We start from the raw sequence: 11,681 nt of genomic DNA on the forward strand, positions 1-11,681 counted from the left end.
GATTAGAGGCCGTGATCCCCCTTTGGTTGGGTCTGATTCCCACCCTGACCAGCACGGCCAGTGCAGAGTCACCCCAGGGCCCCACAGCCTACTCACTCTGCAGAGCAGCACGGATAGCTCAGGGCCTTGGAAGGAGAACAGGGAGGGGGGCTTGGGAATGGCCAGTGAGATCAGAGGAGGGATTGGGAGAGATGAGAAGGAAGTGGAACTGGGCTTGAAAGTGTCTTGGAGAAAAAAATGGTGACATTTAATCCAAGACAACGTTCTGTCGCGGCCCGAAAGGAGTCGTTCAGGACGACCTCCCTCCCCTTGGGGCCAAACGACCAAGTTCGTGATGCCCTTGGACTGAATTAAGGTGAAACGACACCAGCCAACCAGTTTTAAGATTTATTAACACAAAGATAAGGCATGTGGTCAAATAGGATAATTCAATGGTGAATACTGCAACTAGCTAGACAAAACAGATCTTACCAACATTCAACAAAAGAGAAGGGGAAAGAGAGAGAGAGAGAGAGAGAAAGATATCACCACCCGTGGATCCAGCGGCGTCCTGTTGGTCCTCTTCCTTTGGGAGTCTCGGCAGTGGGGGGGGCTCCCGTCTGGTGGTAGGTGGCTCCTCTTCACCCTGGGTGTAAGTTTTGGTGGTGCGCGTGCAGTAATTACAACTCGAGTTGGGTCCGACCCTAGGTTAGCTCAGAATGACACGCGTGCAGTGGTTACAGCTCGAGCTGGGTACCTCCAAAGAGGGACCCTGAACAAAGAGGTCCCTGGGCAATTATAGCTTTTTCAAATTAAGTTTCCCACCCCCCCACGTGGTAGTTCAGACCAATAGTAATTTTTGAGTCTGGGGTCTCCTGCTCCTTATTGGATCTCATCGTTGTTCCTAGGCAGGCTGTTTCTTTTCTCCCTTATCTTTTCTGTTGCAGTTTCTGCAGACAGGTGTGTCTTCCTTCCTATAGGTGTGTCTTCCTTCCTCGGGTCCCACCATCATCTCTCAAGGTCTTGACAAAGAGGTGGTAACTCCAGCAATTAGCACTGTTTCAGCAGTGCACAGGAATGCAAATTGCTGGTAACTCCCTTATCATTCCCGCCTGCACCAGCTCTGGGGCCCTTTCTCACCAAACTAGGGAGTGCGGCCTAAGGCTTCAGCAAATTTAGCCACTCATGCCAAGCAAGTTTTATAGAAGTTGTGCTAAAAACAGATCCCAAAGTCTCTGCCCGACTGTGGTCTCGTTCAGTGCAGGCTCGGTGTGTTCCGGGTGGTCGCAGGGAGACCATCTCGGGGGTCGCAGCAGCCCAGTCCTGTTTCCGCCAGGGACAGATGGCTTGTTCGGGGTTATGGCCTGCCTGCACCCCATGCACCAAGAAATGTTTAAGGCAAAAAATTCATTCATCTGTCCGCCACACCACCCCGTGACTTAAACATTGATTGGTACGTCTCCTTCCTGAAGTCTTCATCCACAGTGGTGATATGAGATAGAGAGAGAGATATCAGAAAGAAGTATAGAAAGGGTAGAACAAGTCATGGGAAGAGTAAAAGGAACGATACAGGTTCAGGTAAAAGGTGCTTAACAGTGGTTACACAGAGGTGTTGCCCAATGCAAGCTCATGCTTTAACAATTTTAGCAACTTTTAACTTCACAGAACACACATCAAAATTGAGTTAACGAAGGTAAGTGATTGTTACAACAGGTATAACAGCTGGCAAATGCGGTATGGATGTCAATATGCAATTTCCTCCTTCAGGGTAAACTGGGAATGGGTTTAAATGATGGGTACTGTGGTTGGCTGTGGCCAATAGATGGCACGGATTTTCTTTATGCCGTCGGGTGAGGTGGTAGGAACAAATTGCATGTCGGATTAATTGAACAAAGCAAGGAATTGTACAAGGTAAAAACATTAAAGCGGCAACTGCACCTAACAAATACAATATTAACTGTTTCACCCACGGTGCCCCCGGTAACCAGGACCACAAATTGCCACTCCAGCCGTTCCAGGTTTGGACGGGGACATGGGCTATTTTTCTGATATCTTTGGTTAACTGGAGAACTACCTCCCCTACATCATCTATTTCTAAACAACAGTTGGAAATATTTAATTTCCCACACACCTCTCCCTCTTCAGCTAACAGATAGTCTAAAACCATGCGGTGCTGAAGGATTGCCGTGCGCATCTGTTGGGACTGCAGAGTTAAAAGATCTTTTGCATCAGCGGTTTTGTTGGTAATAATTTCTAGAGCCACTTTTAGGTTGTAAATTGGTTCTCTTGCCCCCGATATTAGTTCATTAGGATTCCAGGTTGCAGGCCCGTAATGTTGAACTATTCGTTCAGGAGGCCACTCATTATTTGCCCATTTTTGCATCTCACCCAAATCTACCTTAATGGATCGCGTCTTACGGGCAACCCTTCTGTCTCCGAGGTTATCATATACTTTTATGCCTAACCAAGGTCCGCCTGTTTCTGGTAAAAGGAAAAACAAAGGTCTGATAATCCCCGTATAACAAATTCCCGACCACCCCGCGGGTAAAAATTTATATGCTGTGTGTCTGCAGATCCAATAATGCCCCTTCTTAGCTCCAATGCCCTGAGCAAATGGCCCGTTTATCCCTGGTGGGAATTGAAAGTAAGTTGTGTCTCTGTCACCCAGAGGGCTGAAAAATGTGGTTGCCCCATCACCTATTTGGCTGGTATAATACCAAGCCCCAGAAGTGCCTTCCCATTTGCAGGTTTGCTTGTAAGGGGGATAATTGGGTCGTTGGAGAGTTAAAGTTTTGTTTTTGTTTGACCAGTATCCCTCAAGTCCCCGATGACACCCCGTTTCATTGAGCCACATCCATAGGTGGAGATTCCTGTTTTTGTCGAGCGGCTTATGAGTGAGTGTCCATCGACATTTACTTTCCCCCACTTCGATCCCTCCCTCCTGGGTACGAATTAAACAATATTGCTCCATGGCTGGAAACTGAATTGGCCAGGTCCCACTGTCGTCCCACATGTCGTCCACGGTTTCGCTGTAATTGCTTACGATCTGGTCTGGGGTGAGGGATGTGGATGTCCACGGCCAGCTTGATAACCCTAGCGGTCCTCCGCAAACCCAGCAGTGGCTTAAATTGAAAGTTTGGCTTACTGCTTTCACCAGCAACACGAACTCGTTGTTCTCGAAGAGATTAAATGAGTTGGGGGAAGGTAGAGGGAGTGGTCGTTCGTTGCCCTCGTGGATGCATCCTTGAATCAGGATGGTCCAGAGTAGTAGGTGCATCTTGGTCAGACCACCACCCTTGAAAACATAAATAAGAACAAACTCGCTCCTCAGGTCAGAAGGAGGGAATAATCCATTTTGTGTGAATCTTGTGGGTTTTCCCACTAGCATCTTTTGCTCTCCAAGTATATTTATTATTCTATTAACCTCCCAGCAGTTTTGCTCCCAAAAAGGAAGCCATTCCAGGCAGCCTTTGAACACCATATATGAGTCCAAGTAGATGTGTACAGGGGAGGTAGCCTGGCCTTTGCATTGGGATACGCTCCACACTGCAGCCAGCTCTCCCACCTGCGCACTGCCCTCTCCCTCTGTAATGATCTGCTCCTTAGTCCCCACTTGCAGTGCCACAGCCTGGTATCTCCAGGTTTTCCCTTTCTGCTTTGAGGAAGCATTTAGGATCTGATTGGAAAATGGGGGAGCTACTAGAATTACAGAGGGGAGTTGGGGGGTTTCTTTATTCAAGTCTGCCTCATCTTGTATATTTAAAACTTTAGCAGCTCCCTCTGTTACGGAGAAGACTTTGCAATAGTGCTGTATTTGTGTGTACCATTTTCGTACAGAGGCTCTCTGAGCCACCCCGTCAGGGGGCGGGGTCCCTGCCAGGACCGCTTTGGTCACCTTGAACGGACCTTGGAGAACTATGGGTTGCTTTCGAATAGTTCGTTCAGCCTCCCTTAGGGTGAGGCTGACTACAAACATCCCCTTCTCCCACGTAGTGTACTGTTTTTCAGCGTCATATAATGGTCTGGCAATAATTGAAAAATCAGGAATGTGCTTCCTCCAAAATACGAGCAGCCCTAGAGCATGTTGCAGGTCCTTTTTGGACTCCAGCATTTTAATTGAGTCTAATGAGGACAGGGTATCCGGGGGAATGCAGGTCATCCCCCCCCTCCACCAGATTCCCCAAAATTTTGCTTCACTGGAGGGAGTTTGGATCTTTTCAGACGGAATTGTCAGCCCTGTCTGCTCTAGGTGAGCAATAATGTTGCACTGTGTTCTCTCAACGTCCTCTACCTGGCTCCCTCCCATGAGCACGCCATCTATGTATTGATAAATTTTGACTCCCACCTGTATGGGGACAGTTTCGAGCTCTTGTGCTACCGTAGGGGGATGCTTGTACCCCTGAGGTAGTTGAGTGAACTTGTATTGCTGTCTCTCCCACGTGAAGGCAAAATGCTCTTGGTCCTCAGGCTGCAAAGGGACCATAAAAAACATGTATTTGACATCGATTGTTGCCATCACGGGGTGGGACTTCTCCTGGATAGTCGCTATTAATTCAGCAATATTTGGCACAGCAGCCGTCAGTGGGCCTGTATTGTTATTCAGATGCCGATAATCAATTGTCAATCTCCACTTTCTGTTTGGTTTACAGACTGGCCACACAGGGGAGTTACAGGGTGAGTGAGTGGGAATAATTATCTCCTGTTCTCGTAATTCAGTTATTACAGGGGCAATTCCCTCCCTTGCTCCTAATGGCAGAGCATAGGGTTTGACATTGATTATTTTTGAAGGAGGAAGTGCGGGTGCTGACTGAAGCAGCCTCGTCGAGGCTACAGGGAGTCCAAATGTCCACTCTTTTCCTCCCAAGTCTACCCAGGTACGGCCTTTTAGTAGGTCAAGTCCCATAATATTTGTTGGCAAATCTCCTAGTATCATTGTGGTTTCAACTGGAGATTCATCACCTGGCAGCCAGCATTTAATTCGGGCTGTCGGTTGTGGTTTAGAATTACCAAAAACATCAGTGACCCAGATTGGTTTCTTATCGGCCACTATTCCATTGTTATCAGCAATATCCTTCCGAAGAGCTGATATCTGGGCCCCAGTGTCTACTAAGAAAGTAACTGGAGTTTTAAAGGGCCCTAGTGGGAAAGTTATCAACAAGTCTCCTCTGCTGTTTTCTGTGAGCCTCCTTAAGTGGACCCACTGGCCGTTCCCCGGCTCACTTAAAAGGGACAGCTTGGGGGGTTTTCCCGACTCCGGGCTTTTAAAATCAATCAGATCAATTTCCTGGGGTGCAGACGGGGTTACTACTCTAGGTTCTTGGGATAAGGGAGCAGGATCTTTGGGATTTGAGGAAGATGGGGTTCCCCTTATCCTGTCCCAACTTCTTACCAAACTTTCCAGGTTGGGAGTTGGTAACCTATCCATGACTTCTCTGGGAATTCCCTTTGAAATGCCTTCTGCCCACAATAATTGTCTCCTGCTACCCGACACCCGTACCGGTTTCCCAGGATGTGGGGGTCGCGGCGATTTATGTTGCCTCCCACTTTCCTCAACTCTTCTTATTTCTGCTTTATGCTTTGTTTCCCCCTGGCCAGTGAACCCCATACGCCTTCCGTAATTAATTAATTCCTGTGCCACTTTCCCCCAAGTCATGTCAGGGGAGCCTCCCCTTCCCCTCGGTCGGAGAGCTCGTAATCGGTCTTGCAGCTGAACAGCATATAGCTTTAAAGCATCAGGAAGTCCCCTGATCAGAGGATGTAACCTCTCGGGGTCTGCCACACACTGCATGGGGGAGGGCTGCTGCGGAAGCAGCAAACGGTCATGCATCAATTGGAGGCAAGCAGTTTTCTGCACGCTTTCCAAAATGTGGCCCGCTGTGGGTGTTTTAATAGAAAAAGGGTCTCCTCTTTCCATTGGGTCTAATCCTCCTGCCCAGTAGGCTACCCTCTGGGTCAAGGACCATGGTTCCCTATTATCATTTGTGGTTAGGAAGACTCCGGGTCCCCAATATCCTCTAGCCTCATCTTCACTCAGCAGAATGCGATCCCCCCCGGTGAGGGAGACTCTCCACACATACTCAGTTTCAGTTTCCCGGGAGCCCCGGGAGTATTTTTCCTGTATTTTAGCCAAGTCCTGAGGGGAATAGGGGATAATATGCGTGGTATGTTGTTGAATACCCCCTTGACCATTATCAATGGTTTCAGTTTTAATCAAGGGTCTCATTACTACGTTCCCATCTCCAGGATAAAAGAGGTTCCTGCTCTCTTCTAATTCTTTAATTGGATATATGGATTTTAGATCAGATGCCTGTTTTCCGTCTAGTTTTGCCAAATTCGAGAATCCCAGTTCACTATCATCACACCCCCGCCTGTTTTCTTCCAGTTCAGACCGCAGGATTCTCTCTCGGTCTAATGAGTCCGATAAGATTGTTTGAAGCCGCTGAGTATGGTTGCGCTCAGCAGCGAGTTGACTTTGCAAGTTTCTCACCTGTTCTTGCAAAGACTCAATTGTCTCTTTGTCTCGACTCCGCGAGTTTCTTATCTGTTCTTGCAAGGACTCAATTGTCTCTTTATCACCTTGCCTCTCCCTCTGGGCAGCAATTAGTGCCGCCCCTAAAACAGCACAAACTGTTGCTTTTCCTTTCCCGGTTTGTAGTTTTCGTTCCTTTGCCAAAAGAGTGATCCTATCTGCCACCGCCTTTGAGTCATGCCAATTGTTTTGGGCCCAAGCCATGCCAGGAAGAGAGGGCAGGGCTTTATAGCCCTTCAATTTTTCAAAGAGAGGATTATCCTCCATTGTCGGATCCTCATATCGATCCCGACAACAACTATCACACAACACAAAAGGAGGCTACTCCAAATTATTCAGCCTACTGTGGGTTCACGTACCCAGTGTGGATCTTTACAACAAGATCCTTTGTACTCCAAATTATTCAGCCTACTGTGGGTTCACGTACCCAGTGTGGATCTTTACAACAAGATCCTCTGTCCCCGCTCCTGGCAGGCACTTCCCAAGGAGGGGCCACGCTAAGGGCCCTGGTCCCTTCTGGTAGGTTCAGTATCTCAAGGGCATCCTGCCGACTACGCCAATTATGTCGCGGCCCGAAAGGAGTCGTTCAGGACGACCTCCCTCCCCTTGGGGCCAAACGACCAAGTTTGTGATGCCCTTGGACTGAATTAAGGTGAAATGACACCAGCCAACCGGTTTTAAGATTTATTAACACAAAGATAAGGCATGTTGTCAAATAGGATAATTCAATGGTGAATACTGCAACTAGCTAGACAAAACAGATCTTACCAACATTCAACAAAAGAGAGGGGGAAAGAGAGAGAGAGAGAGAGAGAAAGATATCACCACCCGTGGATCCAGCGGCGTCCTGTTGGTCCTCTTCCTTTGGGAGTCTCGGCAGTGGGGGGGCTCCCGTCTGGTGGTAGGAGGGTCCTCTTCACCCTGGGTGTAAGTTTTGGTGGTGCGCGTACAGTAATTACAACTCAAGTTGGGTCTGACCCTAGGTTAGCTCGGAATGACATGCGTGCAGTGGTTACAGCTCGAGTTGGGTGCCTCCAAAGAGGGACCCTGAACAAAGAGATCCCTGGGCAATTATAGCTTTTTCAAATTAAGTTTCCCACCCCCCCACGTGGTAGTTCAGACCAATAGTAATTTTTGAGTCTGGGGTCTCCTGCTCCTTATTGGATCTCATCGTTGTTCCTAGGCAGGCTGTTTCTTTTCTCCCTTATCTTTTCTGTTGCAGTTTCTGCAGACAGGTGTGTCTTCCTTCCTCGGGTCCCACCATCATCTCTCAAGGTCTTGACAAAGAGGTGGTAACTCCAGCAATTAGCACTGTTTCAGCAGTGCACAGGAATGCAAATTGCTGGTAACTCCCTTATCGTTCCCGCCTGCACCAGCTCTGGGGCCCTTTCTCACCAAACTAGGGAGTGCGGCCTAAGGCTTCAGCAAATTTAGCCACTCATGCCAAGCAAGTTTTATAGAAGTTGTGCTAAAAACGGATCCCAAAGTCTCTGCCCGATTTGTGGTCTCGTTCAGTGCAGGCTCGGTGTGTTCCGGGTGGTCGCAGGGAGACCATCTCGGGGGTCGCAGCAGCCCAGTCCTGTTTCCGCCAGGGACAGATGGCTTGTTTGGGGTTATGGCCTGCCTGCACCCCATGCGCCAAGAAATGTTTAAGGCAAAAAATTCATACATCTGTCCGCCACACCTGCCCCTGCCAACCTGCCACCACCCCCGTGCTGCCTCGTCCTCTGTCCCTCTTCTCCACACTGCAGGGACCAGTGATGCAGCAGGAGCTGGCACAGCCCCACAGCCGCTGCCCGGCCCCTGGCCCTCCCCTCCTGCCTGCCAAACATCACATCCATCTTCAAGAAGGACAGGAAAGAGGGTCTGGGGAGTGATGGGCTGGTCAGCGTCACCTCAGGCCCTGGGGAGCAAATCTTCCTGGAGCTGATTCCAGCCACATGAAGGGGTCGGGAACAGCCAGCACGAAGTCATTGAGGGCAAATTGTGCCTGACCAATCTGTGCCTGACAGCAGCCTCTAAGGAACAGAGGCAGAAGTGCCATCAGCAGGAGAAGGGGAAACAGCCCCAAATCTGCAAGAGAAAGATGTCTGCTTTTTAAGCTTTCTTTATTCTTCATGTTGCAGAAGAAGTGTTCTCCACATTCTCCAACTGGTATTGAGCCAGAGTGTGTCTTAATGAGTTCTGGACATGTAGGAAAAGCAGCATTTTTGACAGGAGACATGTAATGAAAGCTTCCTCCCACCTCCCCAGCCCTGCCATTTCTCTCTTCAGCCACTGGGGACTTGCATCACTCTTGCTAACATCTAAGTTTTTTCCACTCCAGTCAGTAGGTGAATCTTACAGCTCCTATGCACCAATTCCCACCTGCTTGCCTTAGAGAACTAGTTGCAGACACAGGAGAACTTTCTTAATTGCAAACAAACAAAAATAAATTATGATCAAGTTTAATAAAAAGTAAAATACACTTCTATAACACTGCATGTTAAGTCCAAGCTGCCTGCAGTGAGGTCCACTTTCCACAAGGAATAACCCCCCTAGAAATGTTTTAGGTAGGAGAAATACAGCTAGATGGAAATACAGCTAAGGAGCTGGGCAAAGAGACAATTAGACTGCTGAAAGACGAGGCAAGCTTCAGACTCCCTGAAGCTCAGAGCAGCAACTGGAGAGCTGAGAGAGATCTGAATGGATAAAGATTAAGGGGAGGAGGAAACCTGGAGAACTATGGAAAGTGCATATGTCCAGATAATCTGATGCAAAGATGCCTTTAGAAATGATCACCTTAATCAGGACATGGGGGAATATGTGAAAGATTCCTGAGATGCCATCCACAGCATGATAGAGCAGTAACGCAAGTTGTCAGGGACAGATCAATTCTTTTCTCCTGAGATTAATACCCTTCCTCAAAATTTCCACTCTTTCATCATGGGAAAACATTGACCTTAAGATTAGTCAATCATTTGAGCTGTTGAAAGTGTGCTCATATTTTTGAAATGTTGAAAACTGTTCTTCCCCTTTCCAGGCAGAGCTCAGGTGTCCAACCACAAGCACCCAGTGGCACTTGGAGAGGCCCTGGTGTCTCTGAGGCGCCTGCCTGGGCCTGGCAGCTCTCGCAGGGGACCTGTGGGAGACCGGAGCCCCTGGGAGCTGCAGAGGGAGACTGGGCAGAGGGGACCAGGGCACCTGCAATGGCACCACATGTCCATGACCCTGTGATGGCATCCCACCCCAGTTCTGAAAATCGCTTTCTTTCTGAAAACAAACAAACAAAAGAGAGAAAACCACAAAATTCCCATAAAAGACCACTATATTAAAGAAAAGAAAACAAAGCAAAAAAGGGCCATAAGAACACAAAGAAGGCTGAAACCTGGAAACTGCAACCAAACATTCCTTCGCTTTGGATCATTCTCTTAATTTCTTCCTCATTTTGTTTTGTATTGACTGTTTCTAGACCTTTCTGCTATAATCAGGCCTGCACCATTAAAACAGATATTTTTGTGCCTCGCACAGAGTCCAGTGCACCAAAACCACCCCCAGCCCACGACTGTCCAGGCCACTCCTCACTCTTTGCGCAGAGCAAGTCACACTCTGAGGTGTCAGGCTCTCTCAACTGATAGAGGCAAGCAGGGTGACCAGCTTCAGTGAAATGCTGTATCTTTGGATGGCCAAATCTGCACAAACCTCAACATAGCTGTGTTAGCGTGATGTCTGAAAGGAGTCCCTAACCATCTAGCCACACTCCCGTTTCCTTCCCTGCACGGTAAATGAAGTGCTACTGCATTTGAGGTGACAACAGGGATGAGGCTGATCTCACCCAGTGCCAGGCCATTTTGGTGCACATGTCTATGTCTAACGCAAGTGTCTGGACTTCCCTTTCTAATCAAGGGAGAGAAATAAGTTGTCTCACTGAGAGGTCTGGAGATGCTTCTCCGGGTGACCACCTAATGCTGCAGAACGGTTCCCGTAGGTCCTGGGTCACATTTCCCAGCTCCATATGGGAGCACAGCCACACCAGGGCATCTCAGGCAGCAATAGCCTCTATATGTAGGCAGATGAATAAGGGCCTGAACACAAACTTTTAGTCATAAGGTAACACCTATTTGAAAGTTAACTCTATGCAAGAGCTGAAAAAAATCCTCATTTCCACAATTTCAAATTTTTTTTCAATTGGAATGGATTTCTTATTTCTTTTTGTATTATTTATTTTATATTTATATAGAGTTATTCATTCCTGATAGATTTCCTACCAGCACTGCGCATGGAGAAACTTTGCTCTGAGGAACTACTATATTCAAACACACATATTTCCTATCTTTTCTTCTGCCCCTCTGTCCTTTCTTCTGCATCTGCAGAGCATGGGGAGAGGCAGGCAAAGGGGACATGGCTGCAGTGTTGACTGTGAGGTCACTTCCACTGCAGCTGCCTGATTGGCCCTCGCAGATGTGCTGGCCAGCAGGCTTTGTGATGTCACCCAGCACCTCAGAGAGCCCATCCAGCAGCAGTGACAGCCCTGGGGAGGGGAGGGGGAGATGCAGGTGACAGGAACCCATCTGGGTGCTGATTGTGAGGGCACCTCTGCTGCAGCCACCCCACCAGCCCGCGGCCGGCAGGCAGGCAGGCACGGCTCATGGCCACCCTGCTCAGGACTCGCCCCTCTGCAGCGGACCTGCTACCGAGCAGTGCACAGCTCCTCACCTAGGTCTTCTCCGAGCCCAGCGTGCTGCCCCTGTGTCCCAGAGACACCATGGACATTATCTGGAGGCTTCCTTTGGCAGCTCAACCTTCCCAAAGCAGTGCATGATGGATTATTACCAGCCAGAAGGTTTTTTATAGTGTGCTACCAAGAAGGAGTCATCCTGCAGGCTCCAATGTACAGTTTGATGATGGGTGGGTGAGCTGAACTGTGCAAGGCCTGCTGGGACAGCCCGGGACCACTCTAGAAGGAACTGACCCTCACTTGCAATTATCCACACCTCACTGCCAAGAGGGCACCTTTGTCCAAATTAGCCTCAGATCCACACTTTGGATTTCATCTCACAGAGGGGTCACTTGCAAAGAAGAGTCCACAAGTGAGCTAATACCCAGGCTGTGCCTGAGCTGGTCAGGCACCCGGAGGCTAAGAGGATGAAGGAACCAAGAGATTTAACAGTGCTGCCAGGATAAATTACTCTGG

At 48.6% G+C, this 11,681-nt stretch overlaps 1 long non-coding RNA gene across 1 annotated transcript; it reads right to left on the reverse strand.

Moving 5' to 3' along the window:
* Nucleotides 1-373: 373 nt before the first annotated feature.
* On the reverse strand, nt 374-7,436 carry LOC135326292 (uncharacterized). The gene is made up of 2 exons (XR_010386821.1): nt 7,337-7,436; nt 374-3,274 (listed from the first exon to the last, which is right to left on the reverse strand). It is a non-coding gene; the product is annotated as an uncharacterized LOC135326292 (long non-coding RNA).
* Between the last annotated feature and the right edge of the window lie 4,245 nt (nt 7,437-11,681).

Source organism: Dromaius novaehollandiae, unplaced genomic scaffold (assembly GCF_036370855.1).
Source record: "Dromaius novaehollandiae isolate bDroNov1 unplaced genomic scaffold, bDroNov1.hap1 HAP1_SCAFFOLD_27, whole genome shotgun sequence".
Lineage (NCBI taxonomy): Eukaryota > Metazoa > Chordata > Aves > Casuariiformes > Dromaiidae > Dromaius > Dromaius novaehollandiae.